Source organism: Rousettus aegyptiacus, unplaced genomic scaffold, assembly GCF_014176215.1.
Source record: "Rousettus aegyptiacus isolate mRouAeg1 unplaced genomic scaffold, mRouAeg1.p scaffold_m13_p_7, whole genome shotgun sequence".
Lineage (NCBI taxonomy): Eukaryota > Metazoa > Chordata > Mammalia > Chiroptera > Pteropodidae > Rousettus > Rousettus aegyptiacus.
The window spans coordinates 17,954,582-17,979,341 of NW_023416310.1; the positions used below are offsets into that span (position 1 = coordinate 17,954,582).

A 24,760-nucleotide genomic window follows, 5' to 3' on the forward strand; every position below is an offset into this window, starting at 1 on the left:
TTTATCAAAGTCGACTATAAGGCATAAGAAGGTAGAAACATCTGAAAAACTGCTATAACACCAGGAAAGGATTTTGATGGAGGCAAAGAGTTTGAAGCAACTGAGTAGGAAGTATGGTAAGTTGAAAAGAATCTGAATTCAGAAAGAAGAGGCCAGCTCTACCTACAAACTCCCTTTCTCTGCACTACATTGTCTTTATCTATAAATGAAAGGCTCACTTCAAATTTTCAGGTATACATTACAGTGAATCTGTATTTAATCCGCTGAGATTAGAAATTAGAGTGTTAATTATTTAAATACCAAAGTCCCTATTTCTCTCAAACCTGGTGTTTTCAGGCAAAGATAGAGTGATTTAGTTCTCTAGAGGAGCTTCATGCTTTCTCCTAGGTCCCAAGTCTTCACTGGGCCAGACACACAAGGATGTGAGGATAAATGACTCTCAGAGCTAGAAGTAATAGACAAATAATTGATCCCAGTCGAACCTCCCTAATGGGGTAGAGGGGAGGCCACAAGTTGTGAAATACCATCTGAATGACTGCTCCACTGCTTAAGGGACTCTGTCCAGGACAGTCTGGCCTCCAGTGAGATGGCACTTGAAGCCTCAGGCCAAGATGGAACCGAGGAAAAAGCCATTGAACATGTGGTCACACCCTGTGTCCTGGTCAGTTGTCCTGTTGGTCACTTTCCAACCTTATGATTAAGGGCCTTAAAGCTCATAGCCAGTAATGAAACAATCCTATCACTCTACCGAATAATTTCCAGTTCCCTCTCCACTAACCTCAGAGAGGAACCAGAAGGATACTGAGGCAGCCAGGCATTTCAATTGTCAGACATCTTTAGCTACAAAAGCTTTAAAAAAAATTTTATTATTGTAATTTTCAAACATACAAAAGAGTAGAGAAAATGGTATAATGAACTTTCATATACACATCACCGAGACATTGCAATTGTTAATATTTTGCAATAGTTTTGCTTTTTTTTTGTTTTTTGGGTTTTTTTTGTTGTTGAAAAAACATTTTTACTAGTATTGTCTTAAAACTTTTTTGTTGTTGTTTCTTATTAAAATTATTGGGGTGGCATTGGTTAATCAAATCAAGTAGGTTTCAAGTGTACAATTCAATAATACATCATATGTATATTGCATTGTGTTTTCACCATCCAAAATTAAACTTGCTGCTGCCACCAAATATTTGACCTCCCTTGATGACTGGACAAAGATGTGGTGCATATATACAATGGAATATTACTCGGCCACAAGAAAAGATGAAATATTGCCATTTGTGACAACGTGGGTGGATCTTGAGTTCATCATGCTGAGCGAAGTAAGTAAAATGGAAAAAGTTGAGAACCATATGATTTCACTCATAGGTGAGATAATTAAACCAAAAATGCTTTCTTTATTTTTCTTCTACTAAAGTATTTTCAAGCAAATAACAGACATTACAATATCTCACCCCGATATATCTCTGAAAAGTAAGGCCCTATTTCTATATAATCGCAATAGCATTTTTCACACCTAACGAAATTCTTAATAATCTCCTAATATCACCTAATACCTACTCTATATTTAAATTTCCCAGTTACTCCCCCCCCAAAAAAAATACCTTTGTAACTGGTTTATTCAAACCACTGTCCAAGCGAGTACCGCCCACTGCATTTGGTGAATGTGTCTCTGAAGTCTCTTTTAACTGAGAACGGCCAACCTTTTCTTTTTTTTCTCCTACTAAAAAAGATCAAAGTAATTACCTGTCTTGTAGAACAGCCACATTTTGGATTTTGCTATGTTTTCTTATGGTATTATTTAATTTTTTCCCTGTATCACCTGTATTACTTATAAACTGAAGTAGAGATAACAGCTTAATTAGGTTAAACATTTTAAGCAAGAATAGGTCCTAAGTGATGCGACGTGCATCACCCTGCCTCACCCCTGGAGACCGCACATGGTCTCCGGTCATCTCACCGTTTGGATATTGATTTAATCATCGGGGCCAATATGGTGATTACCAGATCCCTCCAAGTAAGTTCACATTTTTCCCCTTGGTGCCAGCTCTGGGTCTGAGCTGCATACGTTGTGACTATCTAGTTCTCCAACTCTTTGTTTTTTAGCAGGCATTCTTCAGTAAGGAAGATCATCTCTTAAAACCTGAATCAATGTCGTTGTCCTGACACAAGTCTCTACTTTGTGCTTGATTTTTTTTTTTTTAAATACTAATATTCAGGGTAAGAAGTTGCTGTAGTAGTCATCTCAATGGTTAGTAAGCAAGGTTTTGCTTTGTTTGGGATTTTTCTCAAACAAATGATTAGGATTCATTGATTTTTTTATGTTTAATATCTTTTAATAATTTATAGTCACTGTTCTTTTTGATCATCAAATTGTCCCAACTTTGGCCAGTGTGAGCCCCCCAGGCTGGCTCTTGTATCTTTGTGACATGATCCCATTACTCTTTGACTACTTACTTGCTTTCTGAAAAACAAGAGATTTTAGGCTCATCGTATATATTCTCTGCCCCAGATGTGAAATCAGCCATCTACCTAAGGTGTCCTTTTTGTGGAAAATGGGACTGATAAACCAAAATCTGGCCGCTAGGGATACTATGCTACTAGAATGTCATTGAATGCTATTTTTAGTGCCTATTTCAGTATGTTTAATATTATTTTGGCTTCTATTATCGGACTTGACAGCTTTATATTATTACATGTAATTAAACCTGTATGGAAATCATTTCACTTGTTTTACTTTTCCCCTCCTTTCCCCTTTCCCTCTTATTTTTATAATTTTGATTTTTTTATACTTTATCATACACATAACATTTTGGTACCATTTTCCACTTTTATTTCCTCCTCTGATTCATTCTTAGGTCTATAGCTGAATATATCCAATGCTCATCATCCATTCTTTGGCCTAAGTTTCTCCAATCATATCTTGCTTGGCTGAAGCCTGTCTTCTAGTAGCTTGCACAGCATGAGCTAACGAGTACTTGCATATTCAAAACAGCTGTTATGTATCCTTGATACTTGAAGAACAAATTAGATGGCTATAAAATCACTGGCTCAGACTTTCTTTCCTTATGTCGAAGTTCTTAAACAACTTTCTGCGTTAAATATTGCTATTGAGAAGTCTGATGAAACCTTAATATTCTTGCTTTTGCAAGTGATTAGGTTGCTTACCTAGAGGCCCAGGGGATTTTTTTCTTTATCTTTAAAATATAACAGTTTTATTAAGAAACATCTAAAGTTAACTATAATGGGAATTTTCCCCCAAGTCACTGTGTGTCCTTTTAATATGTTAATAGGGATTTTCTTTTATTTCAGGTGATTTTCCTCGAATTATAATTTTTACATATTAGTTCTGGTTTATTGTTTTGGTTTTCTTTTTCAGGGTCTCCAATTATATACAATGAATATTCTTTGTCTCTCTTGTAAATATACCACTTTCCTTCTCTCAAGCACACCCCGCCCTTGCAGACTCTTCCAAACTCTTACTTTTCTCTGCAGTTTGCTTCTCTAGGATTGCTGCATAACTTCCATTTAGGAACTTCCCATTAGTGCTATTCTAAACTGGATCTCTAGTTCCTGGATTTTTTCCTTATTTTGGTGGAGTATATTCTCTGGTAAATTCCTGATAAAATGTATATGATAGGTAATTTTTTTTTGAAACCTTACATGTTCGAAAAAAGTGTTCATTCTAGTTTCATGTTTTGATTAAATATAAAGTTCTAGGTTATAAAGTATTTTTATTCAGAATTTTATTTTTCCTCTATCATCTAGCTGCCAAATGTTGAGGTTAAAAAATTAGATGTTATTCTTATTTGTTATCTTTCAAATGTGAATGTTCCTTCTCTCTGGAACTTTTTATTTATTTTATTTTTTATTTTTGTTTTCACTGAAACTCATTATTATCTATCTTTTTTTGTTTGATCTTTTTTTTTCCTTTGTTTTTAATTTAATTTTATTATGGTGGCATTGGTTAACGAAATCCAGTAAGTTTCAGGCATACAATTCAACAGTAAGGCATATATATACATTACATTCTGTGTTCACTGCCCATAGATAGATTTCTTTATATCACCGCATATTTGACCCCTTTTATCCCATCTATCTCCCCCGCCCCTCTCCACCCCCACCCTCTGGTAACCACTAGTCTATTGCCCATGTCGATGAGTCTTTGCTTGTTTGTCCTCTTTGTTTGTTGCTTTTAGGTTTATAGCCCAATATATGTGATATTATGTGATTTTCAACTTTTTCTGGCTGGCTTATTTTGCTCAGCATGATTATCTCAAGGTCTGTCCATGTTGTCACAAATGGCATTATTTTATCTCTTCTTATGGCTGAGTAATATTCCATTGTATATATGTACCATAGCTTCTTTAGCCAGTCATTTTTCAAAGGACACTTCAGTTGCTTCCATGTCCTGGCCACCATGAATAATGCTGCTATGAACATCAGTGTGCATATATCTTTATGGACATGGGTTTTCAAGTCTTTGGGGTAAATATCCAGTAGAGGGATTGCTGGATCATATGGTAGATCAATTCTTAGTTTTTTGAAGAACCACCGTACTGTTTTCCACAGTGGCTGTACCAATTTGCAGTCCCACCAGCAGTGTATGAAGGTTCTGTTTTCTATGCATCCTCTCCAGCACTTGTGATTACTTGTCCTGTTGATGACGGCTATTCTAACAAGTATGAGATGGTATCTTATTGTGGTTTTGATTTGCATTTCCCTAATAGCTAGCGATGCTGAGCATCTTTTCAAATATTTGTTGGCGATTTGTATGTCTTCTTGGGAGAAGTATCTGTTCAGGTCCTCTGTCCACTTTTTGATTGGATCATTTGTTTTTTGTTGTTATTATTGAGTTGTATGAGTTCTTTGTATAATTTGGATATTAGGCCCTTATCAGAGGCATTGCTTGCAAATACAATTTCTTATTTGGATCGTTGTCTCTTTACCTTATTGACAGTCTCTTTTGCTGTGCAGAAGTTTTTTTTAATTTGGTGTTGTCTCATTCATTTATTTTTGCTTTCACTTCACTTGCCTTTGAGGTCAAATTCATAAAATCCTCTTTAAGTCCAAGGTTCATGAGTTTCATTTCCTATGTTTTCTTCCATGCAATTTATTGTTTCAGGTTTTATTCAGGTCCTTAATCCATTTTGAGTTAATTTTGGTGTGTGGTGATGGACACCAGTCTAGTTTCATTCTTTTGCAGATGGCTTTCCAATTTTCCCAGCACCATTTATTGAAGAGGCTTTCCTTTCTCTGCTGTATGTTTTTGGCTTTTTTTGTCAAAAATTATTTGCCCATGTAACAAGGGTTTACTTCTGGACCCTCAATTCTGTTCCACTGATCTGTATGTCTGTTTTTCTGCCAATATCATACTGTTTTGATTACTGTCACTTTGTAGTATAATTCGAATTATTCTACAGTCCCTCCAGCCTTGTTATTTTTTCTCAGGATGGCTTTGGCAATTCAGGGTCTCTTGTGCTTCCATATAAATCTGATGCTTTTTTGTTCTATTTCTTTAAAAAATATCGATGGGATTTTGATGGGAATTGCCTTAAATCTGTATAAAGCTTTAGGTAATGTCATTTTAACTATGTTGTTTCTTCCAATCCAAGAACATAGAATATCTTTCCATTTCTTTGTATCTTCTTTGATTTCTTTTAATAGGGTGTTATAGTTTTCATCATATAGGTTCTCTCTGGAAGTTTTTAGAACCATCACTTGGAATAATACCCTGAAACTTCATAATGATGTTCCTTGTGTTTTGTCATTTTTCACTTTTTACAGGCAGACTCAGTCATTTGAATGTAGAGATATATTCTTCAAATATGGAAACTTTTCTCACTTTTTTTTTATTATTTCTTCTACCTGAACTTAACTCAGAAGTTTGGTTTTTTTGCAGCTCCTATGAAACAGATGTTGTACCTCATAATTTAATCCTCTAATTTTCTTATATTTTCTATCTTATTTGCCTTCTTTTTGTCTCTTCATTGCCTGTGATATTCCCTCAACTTAATTTTCCAACCCTTTTACTGAATGTTTTATTTTAGCTATCCTATTTTTATCTTCCAGGAGCTCTTTCTTGATCTTTTATTACTCTTTTATGCTGCATAATCAAATATTTGCTGAACCATGAAGCAAATACATTAGTTTCCTGGGGCTGCCATAACAAAGTACCACACATTGGGTGGCTTAAAGAAATTTATTATCTCACAGTTGTGGAGGTTAAAAGTCTGAGATTAAGGTGTAGGCAGGATTGACTCCTTCTGTGATCTATGAGAAAAAACTTGTTCCATGTCTCCCTTCTAGCTTCCAGTGGTTTGCTGGCGATCTTTGCTGTTCCTTGGCTTATAGATACATCACCCAGATTCTGCCTTCATCTTCACGTGACATTCCCCTGGTATTTTTCTGTCTCCATGTCCAGATTTTCCCTTTTTATAAGGACACAGTCATATGTCATTACGGTCACCCAATGACCTTATCTTAACTTGTTAATCTGCAAAGACTCGGTTTCCAAATAAAATCACATTCACAGATTCAGACTTCAACATCTTTGGGGAGACATAATTTTACCCATAAAAGCAAGCCTCAATAAATTTAAAAGGACAGAAATTACTCAGGACACTGACCATAGTGAAATGAAGCTAGACAGCAAGGTGAAATTAACAGCTAGGACTCCAAAAGCTTGGAAATTAACCAGTAATATTTCTAATCACCCGTGGATCAAAGCAGAATTCACAAATGAAGTTAAGAAGTAGGCTGAGTTACATGGAAATAAAAACAGGGGGACATCAAAACTTGCAAACAGCTAATGTAGTGCTAAAAGGAGACTCTGTAACATTAAATATATGAATTAGATAAGAAGGAGAGCTAAAAATCAATTATTAAAGTATCAGACTCAATAGATTAAAAAAATAGAGTAAATTAAACTCAAAACAATAAAAAGGAATTTCTAAAGAGTAGAGTCGAAATAAATATTACGAAATAGAAAACAATCCTATACAGGAAAACAAAGACAAAAATTGTTTTGAAAAATTTAATAAAATTGATAGACCTCTAGCAACACTTAAGAAAAAAATAGAAGACACGTGTTACCAATATCATGACTGCAAAAGGAGATACCTCTGGAGTTTCTACAAATATCAAAATAATAGTAAAAGAATATCATAAATGAGCTTATAGCTATAAATTTAAATTTTTAGATGACGTGAAAATTTTTTGGAAAAGCAAAACTTATCAAAATTGAGATAAGAAAAAAAAAGAAAATCTGGTATCTTTTAACAAAATTGAAGTGTTAATTGTAAACCTCCCCACAAAAAAAAATCTCTGGAACAAGATGGCTTCAATGGTAAATTCTTTCAAATATTTGAAAAATAATGCCAATCTTATACACAATCATTTTCATAAAATAGGAAAGAAAAGAAGTATTTTCCAATTTTTGAGGCCAAAATAATTTTGATTACAGAACCTAATAAGGTCACTACTATAAAAGCAAAACTATAAGCCAATCTCTAGTGAACATTCCAAACAAAAATTAGCAAAAAAATCCCAAACAAAAATTAGCAAATCAAAGCCTGAAGGGTGTGTGGGTGTGTTTGTGTGTGTGTGTGTGAGAAAGCAGTCCTCACTTTGCACAGTAGTACGATACCTTAAAAATGACTATGCAAGCTGGAATCATGCAAAGCCACTTTAATAATCAATGGGAAAAATTACAATTGTTCCATGACCTTTAAACACTTTTGTCAAAGCATTAAAAACTCTCTTACTGTTGGTCATAAATGTATGGGGAAATGAAATATAGTAAAGCTAATGTGTGTTTAGTATATTATAATTTAACAAATAAGAAACATTGAGAAGTAAAGTGACTTATTTCTTTGTTAAAAAAATATATTATCAAGAGTAGTTCCAACCGTGCTTGCCTCCTTGCTGTATGACTTATGATAAGAAACAAAATTCTTTTCTATGTCTTGGTGAAGGCAAGACTTGTATCTAGAATCTCCTAAACAGTGCTTGTATTGACATCTCTACAGTCAGCTATTTCTGCTAGAATTCCATTTATGTTCAATTCAAATTTCATTTCCACTGTTATCATTCCTTGTTTCCTTCCGGCACTTTCATCTATGTTAGGCAGTTCTGTTTTTCAATTTTCATTCAATTTCATTTTCATTTTTTTAATTTCTCAATTAAAAAAAATTTTTTACTGTTATATGTAACAAGGAAACAATCTAACTATAGATGGCTCTCCTGTCTGCAGGTGGTCTGAATAACAGGGGCTCAGTAACTACTCATCGAGAGATTTTGAAAGAAGTGATGTAATTGGTCAGTGGTCATGATATGCATCTGTTATTTACACAGTAATTTGTGGAAGAGTTAGCAGTGAAGTTTGTACTTTATGCAATTACTCACAGTTACTATACTGTGGTAACTGACATTTGAACTGTGTTGTTGGGAGACTGCTGTTATTTAATTCACGTTCATAGAAATTTGTTCATATTGGAACCATGCAAAGTGAGGAGTGCCTGTATTTTATAATTGTACTGATTCTATATGCTTGATAAAGAGGAGGAAAGTAGAAAACTTCATTGTGGGTGCCATGCTATAATGGCACAGAATCAAGTTTCCTTAGATTCTGTAAGACCAATTAGTCCTTCTTTTCACTACATTTTCCAAGATGCCACAAACATCTCCATTAGGGCACCAAGGAGTCTGGCAATGAAAGCGACCCAGTTTCTAATACAACATGTTCCATTCGTCATCAAATGGATAGGTTGCAACTTCTAATCATCATTTATGTCTTATCGAAACATTTTTCTCTTAAAGTGTCTGATTTTTTGAAGAGGTTACTTTTGGAAAGTACAATTTGTACCACTTTAGGATTAAAATTTCCTGCTGAAAAATCACCTTCTGTTTAATTATGAAGATTAACAAAAAAATATTTCCAATTTCAAGAGTTTGCTCTGGGGTCAACTTTTCATAAGCATACCTCTATACCCATTCCAATAAATTAATAATACAATCCCATCTACCTCCAACATTATCTCTATCTTCACTCTCTACTCAGAAGGATAATCGTATTTTCCTCTTTCCTTCTCCCTTAGAAGCCCACACAAGGCCATGGAACTAATCTGACTCTAAACTGAGCTGAGGGGTCCCTCAGAGCACTGTGGGGTCTGAGACGAGTGTTGAGCTCTGTAAGACACTATAGGAAAAGAGAGCATTAGCAGGGTCCAACCACTGAAAAGTATTTTTTCTCTTAACTGTGGAAATATCTTTAAGAGAAACCTTGATCTTCAAAACTAGATTGACAATTTCAGGTGATCCTAAGGGACATAGGTAGGACACAGGTCAGTGGTGGCCCGCAACACAGCTAGACGATTCCAGATCAAATCCCCCACACAGAGGCATCCTCAAAGAGAGTGTGTGAGACCAAGTGAAAAAGAACCCATCTCATAGCCATAAATGCTTTCATTAGCTCTCTTAGTCTTTTAAAAAGACAAGCCTTTTCTGCCTAAGTCCCAGTGACACTCTATGAAGTCACTAGAATCCAGGCTCAGCGGTTGTACCATTTTCCACTGTAAGACTTAGCACATCTCTGACTACTCAGCCTGTGATTTTGTTGCCCTGAACAGTCCTTGTTCTGAAAACCACTTCTGGTGTCAGCTCCTTCCTCCTAGTGTGCCCTCAGATTTCTCTTAAAGTCCTTTCAGCGTCTTCACAGTCCATTGCAACCATCTCTCTAAGGACTCCATTAGGCTTCTAATGTCCTCCAGAAGGAGAGCTGAGGGGTGGGCACCCAGCCCTCTTCCCAGAGGCCGTCCCCTCCCCTCCTTTAGGGCCAAGCTGGCCAGTTCCACAGCTTCAGGCACAGAAATACACAGTCATCCTTCAACCCCAGTAAGAGCGGTTGTCTCCATGCAAGGGATGAAAAGCTGTTCACGGAGGAGAAAGAATTTGAACTTAACTTTAGAAAAGGACTAGGACTCGATTAGAGAGAAAAATCAGGAAAAGCATCCCTGGCTGAGGGGATTTCATGAGAGAAGGTGTGGAACATATTTACACCGCTCATGAAGAAAGCTCGGAGTGTATTCCCAGAACATGGTGAGGCCGTGGAATGGGGGTGAGGGGGAGGGAAAGGAATGTGCAGGTCCGTGCTCCCGCGGTGTCCTGAGGCTGCTGGGCACCAACTGTGACTCACAGAGAGCTTCCTTGGTTCACCAGGTCAAAGAACACAGCCTGCGGCCCACTGAATCATCTGTCTCCTGTGGTCACTTTCCGTGCCCCTGCCTGGCGACTTTCCTCTTTTGCTTTATTAATGAGTACAAGGTAAGTTTTCACAGGCAGCCATTAAAACAAAATGCCTGGCTTCTATTTCAAGGGAAATTTCTTTAAAAACCTCATCTAACAGAGCCAACTCATACACATGTGCTTTTATATGGTTTTCTTAGTTGTTCCAATGTATGGGAAATAGCAAACGAGAGATGGGTAATACAAAGGCCTGAGATCATAGCAGAGAGACTCGGGTTTGAGTGTGGTCAGTGAAGCTAGCCAGGAAGCACATAACACAGTCCAGAGTGCAAACCTCCACAGGGGGACCTTCTGCCAGGAAGGACTCTGTGCAGGAGACCATGGGGGGCCCGCAGGACCCTGGTTTCCTCTTACAAGCAGGCACCTAAATGGCTTGATATAAAGAGCCCCAGAACAGGACCTAACGGTCCTGGGATCCATCCTGGATCCACCATCGCTCTCCGTATAACTTTCAGCAACTCACTTCATACCTCTGTGCGTCACTTTCCTCCTCCCCAAGATGGAGTGTCCTGCTCGTCGCAAAGGCAATGTAACCATTCCTTTCTCACAGAGCAGCTAAGGGCTTTAATGTCAACCAGAGTGTTCAAAGACATCTTAGTCCTGCCCTTTTAAATTTATGATTTGAGGCAAGTTACTAAGCCTATGTGAGCCTCATTTTCCTCCTGTGTTAAAGGAAATATTACCTACCTGAGGTTGCTATGAGAAATAAACGAAATAATGCATGTTTAAAAGGCCTGGCACCATATCTAGAAAATGGTTGGTATTTGTCCCTTTCCTGGACTTTTGAAAGGGTTCACTGAGCAACAATGATCTCTATTTCTATCCAAATAAGGCCCCCACATGTTACCAGAGTCTGAAATCATAGCATAAATGCAAATCACCAGTCACAAATAAAAGCAAACGTTTCGGCAGAGAGCTAACAGAGGATTAGGTTAACAGGCCAAATCCCAATTTAGAATGCACTTTCCTCCATGCCCGTGTTTTCTAAACATGCTTTAAAAGAAGATTCTAGGGTTATCATCTGCATGTTAAGAAGAAGCAAGTCTGGAGAGAGACCTGGAAATCCAAATATTTAACTAGCACTTAAACCCCAAACCCTGAGGGGTTGGGTATTATCCCAAGGAGGCAAATCTGAGAAACAGTACTTGATATGGCTCCTCATGAACGCCCACCTGCCTCTGGCACCCATGCGTGACCTAGATTTCATCCAGTTCCTACATCAGTTCTGCTGCTCCTCAGCCAGCTCTGTATATGCGGAGATTGACATTGCAGCATTTTGGCGGGCTTGGCTATTCCTTTCTCCCCTTTTAGAGATTTTTGGCCATGTGTACTACTGTTAAGCCTGAGTCCAGGAAGTAACTCAGCATGTCAGTTCTCCCATTTGTAGTAGTTAGGGTTTAATATGGATTTGGAAAGGAGACTGGAGTTAAGGGCTAAAGGAAGCAATTGGTTCTCAAATGTCTTCAATTTCCATTAGTCCATTACAGGGACTTTGAACATCTGCCAGGGGCCCTTCGAGCTTCTCCAGTGCTAGAAAGATTCCTCCTCCATAACTATAATACTATCATCACATCTAAGAAAACTAACAATTCCCTATAAGCATCTCATATTCAGTCCACGTCTTTAGAAATTAGTATTATGTTGTCCCAGGATGCAATCAAGGCACACATATCATGTTTAATTATTATGTCTTTTAAGACTCTTGTATTCTAGAATAATCCCCTCATCGTTTTTTTAAATGACATTGACATTTTATAGCTATCAAATTAGTTGTCCTATACCTGTCTCACATTCTAGATTTGTCTGATTATTTCTTAATAGCGTTATTTAATTTTCTCTTCTATATCTCGTATTTCCTGTAAGTGGAACATATGGCTAACTTGAAAGTTTGGCTAACTTTAGGTGAAATACTTTTGGCACACATACTTCATCATTATTGTTGGGTACTTAATACTACATCGCATCATGAGTCACATCATGACAGATTGTCCCACCATTACTGATATTGAGTTTGCTCCCTGGTTAAGAGAGTGAATGCCAGATCTCTCCATTGTAAAAGTCCATGTTTCCGTTTGCAATTAGCAAGTCAGCTGTGGCATGATACCTTGGCATTATGCAAATATCCTTTTTCCAAACAACTTCCAGCTAATGGTTTTATATCCATTGGTAATCTCTGAATGAAGCAATTATTTCTCTGGGATGCAAAAATTATTTCACTGGGATTCAAAATAACGAGTGAGCTTGTTGAGGTTTTTACTTGTTAGCTTGTTTTAGAAGAAAATCTATAAATCAATCTGGGGAAAACTGACATATTTGCAATACGGAATTTCCTTATTCATGAACATGACATATTTTTACATTTATTTAGTTTTTTTCAAAATATTTTCATTAAATGTTATAAATGTAACTATAGCACTGTTCATAATCAAAAAACTATAGAAAATAACCCAAGTACCCATTGATAAGAGATTGATAAAGTGATATAAGCATATAATAGAATTCTATACCTTGGTGAAAATTAATGAAGTACAGCTGCACACATCGACATGCCTGACACTGAGAAACATAATATTGTGTTAAAAAAAAAAAAAGCAAGGTTCAGAATAACACATACCATACAAAAAGTGTTTATAAATTCGAAAAAGAAACCTAAATATATTTTTTAGAAATATAAACTTGTGGTAAAACTTAAAGGAAAGCATCTGGGTCCTCAGCTTCTGAAGAGTGGACTGGGTCATTCAGACTAACCCTGCCACCAAAGATGGATTAAAAAAGGTGGTGAAATATTTTTAAAATTTTTTTTAAGTATCAAAAAGCTAACATGATGGTAGAATAATTACTGGACCAAGATCTAGGAAGAAGGCAGGAACTCAAAAAGGTGATCCCTGTAATTGGGCTGTTTTTGTCCTGGGGACATTTATCACTCTGGAAAGGATAAGTAAAAGGCAGAGTCATGCTTTGGAAAATCGAATACAAATGTTAGAATCAAAGACCATAAAGCGTGTGGGACCTTGGGAAACAACCCCCATCTTGGACTGAACCTTGAAAGTTTACTTGTTAAGAGGAAGAATAAATTAAAAATAAACAAGCCCTTATATGGACTGCAAACCAACTTCAAGCTCTCCAGGTAATACAGAAAATCCCATTCCCTCACCTCAGATTTACGTGAATCCAAATTGCTACCTCTCCCCTGTACCACCATAATCTAACCAAATCAAACTTTTTAAATCCTCTTCAGAGAAAGACAACATCCTCCTAGGCCTCAAATTATTTTCACAATTTTTTTAATGACTGGATAATCCACATTACTAAAAATAATCAGACATGCAAGGAGAAAAGAAGCCTTGAGATGGAACCAGCAGAAATAAAAGTCTACATTAAAAGGCCCACAGGAATTTTAGAAATATTAGACACAGACTATAAAATAACTACGTTCATATGTTCTTGAAGATGAGTCAAGCTTCAAATTTTGGCATGGAACTTGTGATAGATAACTTCTAAACAGCTCCCAATAAGCCCCAATTCCCGTTATTCATGCCCTTGTGTAACTCCTTTCCACTGAGTGTGGGCCAGACCTAATTACCCAGAATATGGCAGTCTGATGAAACATGTAAAAAATGTTTAAAGCATGCAAAATTTCTGAGCTACCGGTTCCCCTTCTGAGAATTGATTTTACACTAAGATTCACTAAGAGATTCATTAAAGGTTTGTATTTAGTAGTAAAACATTAGAAACAATTTTAACGTCCAACAACAGGGGCTTGTCCAAATAAATAATGATAGAGTCATAGGATGAACTACTATAAGGCCATTAAAAATGAGTAATAGGAAAATATTTAGTGACACAGAAAAATATTTATAATATATTAAATTTAAAAACTATTTATGGAGAAATGATATACTGCCTTGGATTTGCTTCAAAAACAATTCAAGAGAGGAAGAAGTGAAGACAGTTTAGATAAAACAAAATGAATCATGAGTTGAAAATGATACAAGTGAAGTGACTGAGAATAAAAGATTATTATACTATTCAGGCTGCTCTGTATATGTTCAAAATTGCCCCACAATAAAGTTCTTTTTAAGTATGTACGATATGAATTCATTTAAATATGGAAATAAAAATTAGAAGAAAGAAATTATATACATCAAAAAATTAAGAGTGATTATATCTGGAGACTTTTATTATCATTTGTTTATTTTCGTTTTTTTGATATGCACTTATACCATTCTCAGTCCTTTGCTTTATAGTAGTATTCTATTTTTTCCATAAGCAGAAACTATATATGAAGCATCAAAATTATTTTTTATTTTAAGGTTAAAAAAATAATGCATATACTCAATTATGGGGCTTGCTTTAAACACAATGATGAATTTATTACTAATCTCTCAAAAAGGTTCATCTTTCAGTTTGGTAGTTCTCAACCCCGGCTATACATTAGCATCACTTGGGAGCTTTTAAAAAGATGTCATTCGTTGCCCAGCCTCATTCCCCAAAGATTCTGATTTAATTGGTCTGAGACAGGGCTCAAGCACTGGGCGCTTTTTTTAAAGCTCCCCTAAGGATTCTCACGAGCAGGCATGACAGACAGCCACTGTCTTAGTGCTTGCTTTGGACAGCGACTCTCAACCTTGACTGCACAATGAAGTCACTGGGGGAACTGCAAAAAAACACAGATACCTGGAGCCCACCCCCCAAGATTCTGATTTAACTGGGCTGGGCTGTGGCCTAGGCCTTGGAATTTTTACCCTTACCCATATTTTCCCATCCAACATAAATATCTTTCATTTACTCACTGATATCTGAGATTTATTTCTTTGCTAAGCAGTTGTTTCTGTTAAAGTATTCGCTTCTATCGAAAATATTTCCACTAAGAAAATATTCATTAAGAATTACAATCCTTAACAGTTTAGTAAGAACAAAAATATGTTTCATCTTTTGCATCAACATTTTGAAAAGTTTCACATGTGAGTAAAGAGAAAAGAGTGATAGGACAAAGTGTATGTGAAGGTGTGATGTGTAAACATGAGAGAAAAAGCACAAGGGGCAGAAACTTGGATTAAGACAAATTTTCCCTGCTTTAAAAATGGAAGTTGACACCAAAAAAAATGAAAACTGTATGATTTTATTTATATGAGGTACTTAGAGTAGTCAAAATCATTGAGACAGAAAGTAGAATGGTGGTAGTTGCCAGGGTTTGGAAGGACGGGGAAATGGGAAATTATTCTTTAATGGAGACCTTTTTAGTTTTGCAAGATGAAAGAGTTCTGGAAATGGATGGTGGTGGTGGTTGCACAGCAATGTGATGTACTTCATACCACTAAATTACACCCTTAAAAATAATTGAGGTAGTAGACTTTATATGTATTTTACCACAATAAAAATAATGCTAGGAAAAAAATGTGGAAAATGATAATGAAGTTTGGAAATCTTGAGGCTGAATCTATGCCACCAGGTGAGCTTCACTGAGCTACATACACTGAGTGTCCTCAGAGGTCCAAAGTCGAGTTTCCTCATGAGATCAAATCTCTGTTCTGAGCTTGGGGCGGGGGAGGTGGGAGAGCTCCTTTGAGGTAGAACCTCACTTCACCTTACTTTTGTCCTGAGGATCACATTTATAGACATATCTGTGGCTCCTAATATGATGAAATTGGCTACCCCATTAATCAATACTTTCAACTTTGCAAAGCATGTCTGAAGACACTCTTCTGGAGTTTCAAGTTTAACACCGATTTTCAAAGACAACAATTAAAATCTAGAGCTTACCAGGGTTTCGATGATCTCCTAATACAACATATGATAGGAGTTTAATGTTTCATTTGTTAATGTCATTTTTCTTTCTAGAAACTCAGATTTTTCAGGAACTCACATTTCCCAGGTATTTTGTTCCAATTTTTTGTTACCACTTTCTCTCATCTCCAAAGTTTTCCTATCATCTTCTGAACTTAAAGCCATAAAACCATGTGAATTTTGCCTGCAAATCATTAAACAAATATTCAGTAAAATGGAAATTTTCTTCAAGCAATGCGTAAAACAATTACAGATGACTCAGAAAACCTCCCTCATATCACATATAATTTTTGGATTTCCACTGTAAGGTCAAAGTCTGAATCTAGCTTAGTAGTTTTTGTCTTGCCTTTCTCCTCAACACTCTTGTCAGTATTTCCTAAACCTGTCTAATGATACAGATCACTTGGGATGCTTATAAAAAACACAGACTCTCGAAATCCTCCCCTGAAGATTCTGATTCAGTAAGTCTAAGATAGGACCTAGGAGTCTATAACTGCCTCCGTATGTCGGGTGATTCTGCATTAAGCTACTTTGTCTACATATAAGACAAGAAAACAGCAGCTACAACTCCTTCCAACTCTCCCATTCCTCATTTCCTCTTGCAATCATTCCAGGATTTCCCTGCATTTTCCCCTGGACTTTGACGCCTGTCCTCAGTCTTGCTATTCAAAATGTGGTACTCAGACCAGAAGCAGCAGCTTCTCTCTCTCTCTTCCACTCTCTCTCTGGCCATGTGGCTTCAGATAGCTAACGCTTACACAACATTTCCTAGAAGCCAAGTGTATTATCTCATTAGTCTTTACAACAACCCTACAAAGTAGGTATGATTATTATCCTTCAACAGATAAGAACATTGAGACATAGCAATTTATTAACTTGCCCACATTAAGTTACCACAGACGTTTAAGCAGGACAGATTCAAACCTAGCCCGTCCGACTCCAATGTCCATTCTTAGCCTGTTCACTCTAGTGCCCCCCAAAGCCAGCTCTATCTTCCTCAGGATTTCTCTACCTCACATCACCAACTAACCTCCAAAGCCAGAACAGTAGCAGATTTTCTCTCTCCCCTGCCCAGAAAATGTCTATTAAGAGATGACGGCTCGATCGTGAGCACTGATGTGGCCCCGCCAACCTGCTCTTCTACTACTCTGGGCTTTCTTTCAGGGGAATAGTCAGAATTTTAATTTTACGGAATTTAATGCATTTATTTTTATTTCATTTTAATTAAATAAATTAAGTAAATTAATCGATTTAATTAAATTTTAATTTATTTTATCTATTTAATTTTGTAGAATTTACATTACGACAGTACTATAATATTAAAGTTAAGCATATATACTTACAGTAACAGTGATGATAAAGTAAGGATGGGGCTGTTCTCTCATACCTGACCTAAGAGCTGAGGAGCTCATCTCAAAAAGAAATGGGCCAGGAAGACTTCTGAGAGCCAACGCCCAAAAGCAGGCCTTTCTGAGCAGGACGCAGGCTTGGTGACACAGGTTATAGTCACTGGAGTGGAGATACCCAGCTTGGGACACAGGGCACTGCACTGCACTGCACTATGTTAACTATGTTAAGAGGAAAGATGCTGATGAAACTTCACCCTCAGGGGAAACAGAAAGCTGAAAGTCCATCTCAGTAGCCATCTCGGGAAGAGAATTAAGGGCTGTGCACCAGGCACAACAACAAAAATAGAGTTAAGTTCCTTAAACTGCACGATTTGCTCTACTTGTGTAACAAATGGCACTAAAACTCTTCAAAGGAAAAGAACCATGTGTCTGCTTTTAGGGCAATAAGGAAACTGAGTCCTATGCTCCTCTTGTCACAATGAGAACAGAACCCCTCCAGTTAGAGAAGCTCTAAGAGAGGTAGCTAAGCACTGCCACCCACTCCAGGAGAGAAAGGAAGAATGCAGAAAACTGGGCTGAGGGCTGAAAAGTGGGCCTGACGCGTTCAGGAAAAAGATTTTTTGTGGGTTTCCTGCTAGATTCTCTGAGAAAGGAGGAGCTGAACTGGCCAGTCCTTAAGGTTGTATAAGGATCCACTGTCCTTCGCTAGGTGGGAAAACCGGAGCGATCACACTGGGCCAAGGTGTACGTACGAGGAAGTGCAGACCCGCTGACCGGGAGCTGGGGCTCCGGCAGAGGAGCAGGAAGTCAGGCTGGAATGCAGGCTGGAGTACAGATGGGGCAACATGTCTCCTCCTGAGTAAGGGACAGGAAGTGAAAGGGGACTTTGTACCGAGGAAGATATGCCAACCAAACCAACCATGCCCAGATAGTCTTGTGGTGCAGAGATAAAGAAATCTCCCCTGAAATGCAATTTCCCTTCATCTCTTAGGATAGTTCATCTTTTAAAAATTTTATTTGTCTTGGCCAAAATAAGGAAAAGGACAAATTCAGAGTATAACATAATGACTAAGAACACGTTTTCTATAATACTCCCTGGGTTCAAATCCTGACTTCACTAATTACTGCGTGACCTGGAAGAAGTTATTTATTTTCCTTGTGCCTCAGGTTCAGCTTCTGTAAAAATTGTGGGGATAATAATAGCTCTAACCTTGGAGAACGGAGTCAAGAGCAAATAAAATAATATAGATAAAACTCTAAAAATAAAATGTGTGGCATATAATAAGCATTCAATAGATGGTTAACTGCTACTATCGGGTGACATAGATGGGTCTCAACTTTCATGTATAATATCACCAGGGAAACTTCTTTAAATATAGATGCCAAGGGAGTCTGGAGTAGATATTAGGGATCTGCCTTTTTAGAGCCACTCGAGGTGACACTGATGCTTGTGGTTTACAAGCACTCTGTAAGGAACTCTACCCTGAGGGCTATATGTAGTGGTGGCAACTCCCCAGCCCATTTGAAAACCCAGGGGCAATCTGTAAGGGCAACCCCAGCAGGAGAGATGGAGACAGAGACAGCAGTGGGTGCTGCTCTCTTGTGGCCTGGAGCACCTGTCATACCTCTACCCAATTCCTCTGAGCACCAAAACGTGGCCTTGCACAGAGCAACAGGAGTTTGATGAGGACACCTCAGTACTATTAATACTCAGGGCCTCCCATTTTGAAAGAGGCTTTTTATGAGGACTTCCTTCCCATTGTAAAACTTTTCTATTTCTTTACTCTGAATCTTGTTTTTAAAGAAGGTTCAAAACTTCTGCTGTCCCAAAGAGACAAAGTCTGGAATTGATACTCCATTTACGTGCTTGAGAAATTTTTATGCAGTACTTTGGAAAGATAAAATGGCAGAGCTTTCTTGGGTGTTTTGAGCAACCCTCCAGATGTGACCTTCCAGATGTGCCCTCCAGTTCCTTCAGAACACCAGAAGCAGCTCTGATTCCAAACAATAGTAGGCTGAGACCCAAAAATGCTCTTTGTGGTCTTGGATCCTTTTGAGCACCATCTCGGATTGAAGAGAATGCAAAATTGTGTCTAACAGATTATCTTTAAGCCTCACCCCACAATGTCCTAAGTAAGCACTTAGCTTCCTGATCACTTTGCAGTGCGTGATATTTAAGAGTTGCAAAGTGCATGACAGACCCATGGCTTTGTTCTTCCGTGGGATTAATGCCTGGCTCAATGCTGGCATTACCTACCTAACAACCACATGCACAGAAATGGTTTGCTGCAGAGGGGAGGGTGGGTGGGTGTACCTTCCCTTCACACTAGAAGGCTCCTCGGGCTAAAAGTCTCCTTCCTTGCGGGACTTTTGTGCTTCCTGCCACAGGATTTGGAATTATGGCAGGATTATCCTACTAAGTTTTGTCTTGATTTTTCCAGGTTATTGAAACTCTACATGAACTTTTTTCCTTATACCTTCATTTCCTTATACCAATTATTTACCCATTTTTTTTTTTAAGTTACATTCCTGCTTTGTCTTCTTTGGAGTATAACTGAAGAAACATGGGCTTTGGAGTCTGATAGATCTGGTTAGAGCTTGGCCCAGACACTTGACAGCTGTGTGAATTTAGGCACGCTAACTTCTGTTTACCTTGGTTTCCTTATCTGTAAAATGGAACTAATATATAGAAGCTACTTTGGAGGTTCTTGATAGCTACTAAAGTCCTTGTTTCTACAATTGATCCATCATAGCTATCTATAACTTCCTTCTTCCACTATCTATTCCATATTCCCATTGCCTTCAGCCAGTTGAAGTTTCTTGATCTAATCAGATAATTCCAGATTTCATTCCTGAAGAATCTGAGTTACTAGCTTGCATTGGGTTGCTATAGTCTGCAATTAACTTTTGCTATAGGGCATGGAGGCACTAGGAGATGCTCTAGAGGAGGAGTCTACAACTCCTAGGCTGTGGATCGGTACCAGTCTGTGGCCTGTTAGGGACCAGGCCGTACAGCAGGTGAGCAGCCAGAGAGCAAGCGAAGCTTCACCTGTATTTGCAGCCACTCCCCAGCACTAGCATCACTGCCTCAGCTCCACGTCAGATCATCAGGCATTAAATTCTCATAGCGGCACCAGTCTCTGGTGCCAAAACATTGGGGACCACTGCAAGAATCTCTTAGGTTCTTAACGTATTCCTCTGTACCAACAACCCTAATACCCCCTTAAAAACCAGGATCAATAACTCCATACAGTACAGTGATTCTCTTCTTTGCCTCAGTTACATGAGAAATCCAAAATAACCACGTGGCATTTTTAACTTCCAGGTTAATTGAACCGTTTTGTACCCACTACTGGAACTAAACTTCTATTGGAAACTAAGACTCCTAAACCAACAGATCCCGAAGTTACAGAAATGGGAAGCAAAATGAATGTGAGTGGGTTATTAGGTACAATAGAGCAAGGAGCCAGGCTACTTCCTTCTCTTGGTGAACTATGGAATAATAGGAGAAAATGAAAGAAACAGCACCTTATATAAAATGTTGGCTCAGAGGATATACCACATCTTGTAGAACAGCACCCCCAACTTACCAGGTGTTGTCTTCCAGTGGCCCCATAACTAAACAATAGATCATTTCTTTACCGTCTTTCAGGGCTACCCATGAGTGGGACTGTGATGCCATAGCTGGTACCAGAATATCATGTGGAATACTCTTTAAGCACAGTATTTTCTCCTTTATTATTTGGTCAAAGGGCACTCCCCAGGAGTCTGCACTACTTGCTAATACAACTTGTGTGAACATTTAGTGCTTGCTCAACCCTGATTTTTTATACACACACACACGTATATAGATATAAAATGTGTGTATTATAATGTGTATGTAACATATATATTGTAATGTGGTATAACATATTATATATTATGATGCAGCAGTATAGTGTATATATGTACTGTGTGTGTGTGTGTGTGTGTGTGTATGTGTGTGTGTGTGTGTGTGTTCAAAGTTCTTACCTGGAAAAAAATGAAAGTTGACATCTGTGATAGATATCAGGGCTGCACAATTCTTTTTTTCCCCAAGCTTACCAGGGAATTGATTTTCCTTGAGTTCCTTGAGATGTAGCTTCCTTTAGCCAAAGAAATTAGAAGTCACACATTTTAATTCCACATGAATCTTTTAATTGCTAAGGCTCAACACTCCACCCTATTGTTCCACTGTTGGAGTAATCATAGAAGCAAATGTTGATATGGAGGTAAGATGCTGAACCATCATATAAAAGACAGATGTTCTGGAGAGTTCCCAACCCATAATGGACTTTGCTAGAACAAGAAATAAATTTTTATTGATTACAGCCACAGAGATTTGGTGTTCTTTTATTGCCGTAACCTAGTTTAACCTATTTTAAATAATACAGATACTGATAACAGAAGGGATAAGGGATATTGCTAAATAATAATCTAAAATATGTGGCCTTGGGTAAAAGATCATGTAATGGGAAGTGAGGAAACTGATATTGGAGGCTGGAAAGATGGCTATTCAGTTACCTAGTGGCATAGCATTTGGTAAAACTATAGCTAACAATAACATGAGAGGCAGTCATGTACTCAGTGAACTTGTATAAAATATCTGAAACCAGAAACAAGAGTTGAATGTGTTTATTGCTGCATTTGGCAAAGAATTATGAAAAAAAATAGCTCATAAAAGAACTGGCTTTTTTTCAAGCTAGAGCAAAAGGAAATACGAGACGTCTTAGCAGGTTTGGAAGAGGCACCTGCTTCTTAACTCCAGCAATAAAGATAAATTTGATCAAAATTCAGCTTGAAGAAAGAATCACAGCAAGAGCCATTATGCTGAGAGCTGACACCTATGAATGGATTAAGAAATCTCAAACAACAACAAAAAAATCCTATTATAGGACCACCAAAGAAATTCTTTTAATTAGGTAAAATAACTCAGGAAAAATGTGCTAAAGGTCTGGTTATCCCACTGAATACCATTAAACTCAAAAGAGAGATCAAGATAATACAGAAAATCTGAGGATGATGTCTTGAAAGGAACTGCAGATATGACTATTTGGCACTTGGGATTGATTTTAATCAAACCGATAAAGAGATGTATGAACTACCAAAGAAGTACGGGCTTGGACTAATAGAGTCACTGACTGTTTAAAAGTTATAATAACCCTAGGACTCCAAATCTCCAGAGACAGCAAGTGGTCCAAGAAGGCTGTTCTCACTGTTTTGTTTGTGGTCAATGAGATTAATGTCAAGGGGAGAAGCTTCCCTAAGGGTGGGGCCGAGGGCTACAGCGACTGGACTGCAGGGTCCTCAGAGAGCCTAACTGGGGCCAAACATGGGAATGTTCCACTTAACACAGTCTCATAAGATAGACTTCTATGAGTTTCCCAAATTTCTCTTTGAGAATTAACTATCCCTCCTTTACGACAAAAAACTGTTTTTGCATTCTCTTGCATTCCAGCCAACTATATGCAGCTATGTCCTCATCTAAGCTGAGTTTTTTTTGAGGGTAAATGTAAACTCTCATTCACCTATGTGTCTTTAGGGACCGTCACTGGGTAAACAGCTCTCAGAAATATCTACCCAGGTAGATTTCATAATTGCTAGATATCAATATCTCTTGTTCCTCCTTTTTTTTTTTTTTTCCTTTCTGAGTGGGAATGTTTATTGTGGTCATCCTATCCCTGTTCAAGCACTGGACACAGTTCGAGTTGTAGGGGGAAGGGTGAAGATAACTTGTAATCTCATAAATCTCACAATCAAGAGCCACACATGGACTACATGTAGAGACTCTAGTCTTCACCCAGAGAGCCTTGTTTTGGGGATAATCTCTCTTGTGGAGGAGATGGAGGCATTCTGTGCATGGGGAAGAGAGTGAGCCAAAGATTTAGTGTCAAAAAAGTGGGCTATAGTTGATATTAGTTTTATTCACCTTCAAGATATATGGTAGAATTGACCATGTGACTGGTTCTGGGCAATAATGTGGGGCATATGTAATATAGGGCTGGAGTATTTTAATTGCTTGCCTATATGAAACACTATAGAACACCTGCTTCGGCAACCAGCAATATTCCAAATGGAGCCTCTGTCATCCAAATGGGACAATATAAGACAGAGCCCCAAATCAAATTGAAACAAATATGTAACCTGAGCAAGAAATGAGCCTATTTTGTGATTTTTTTTACTATAGCATTACATAGCATATCATGACTGATTTACTATTCCTATAAGATCTCTAAGTTATTTTGAAATCTTCTTAATTTGTGTAATTTAGAAATTTTCCTTGAAGGATGTCTATCCTAAATGCCCTAAAATATAGAAATGCTCTCTGCCCCAATGCCAGCAGACACCCATCCTGCTCTGCCTATCCACTCTCAGTGATGGACATGCACTATCTTGTGCGAAATTATTGTGAAGTACTTTCTGATGAGGAGTCAAATCTACTTTCCTATTATTTCTACACATTAATCTTAGTTCTTCTCTCCCATGTAACTGAAAGTAAGAACAATTCTTCTTCCATAAATATCCTCTAAATTTTCTTTTCTCTGGGTTATTTAATTATTCCTCAGATGGCAATTTTCAGACACTTTACCATCCTCATCATTCTCCAGATTGCAGTGTTATTGTGTCACTTAAAATATTCTCATAGGAAAATCTCTAAGACTTCCCTGCTTTTTCAGTGAGAAATGACCATCCTTCCTCGATATTTTGAAAACCCAGTTTGTAAACCTCTCTGGTGGTGTCTATATCATTACAGTCATTATTATATGCATATACTTCCATTTAAATTGAATTTATTGAAGGTAGAGATAAACTCTAATTGATCCAAGTGTCTTTAGGAACTATCGCAATAATGGACACATTATAGGCACTCAAGTAAAGGAAGGGCAAAAGGAGGATTCATGACTGTAATAGGATGAAGAATGTCCCCCTAAACATACAGGTTCTAATTCTTTAAACCTATAAATTTTACCTTATATTGTAACAGGGGCCTTGCAGATGAGATTAAGGTAAGAATCTTGAGATAGGGAGATTATCCTGGATTATCTAGGCAGGCTCTAAATATAATAACATGTATCTTTATAAAAAGACAGGCAGAGGGAGATTCTACTACAGACGAGAGAAGGCAAGATGACGTCCTCAGCAGACAGATAGAGACTGAGATGTGAAGATGTTACACTGTGGGTTTTGAAGATGGAAGAAAAGACCATGAGCCAAGGAATGCAAGCAGTGTCACTCTAGAAGCTAGAGAAGTCAAGGAAACGGATTTCATGAGCTTCTGAAGGGAGTACAGCCCTCACAAC

General features: G+C 37.7%; 1 long non-coding RNA gene across 1 annotated transcript; it reads left to right on the top strand.

Annotated features, from left to right (window-relative positions):
• The first annotated feature begins 1,222 nt into the window (after positions 1-1,222).
• On the top strand, positions 1,223-24,732 carry LOC118605325. Its single transcript, XR_004952065.1, has 3 exons — positions 1,223-1,322; positions 10,219-10,323; positions 24,547-24,732. It is a non-coding gene; the product is annotated as an uncharacterized LOC118605325 (long non-coding RNA).
• Positions 24,733-24,760: the final 28 nt, after the last annotated feature.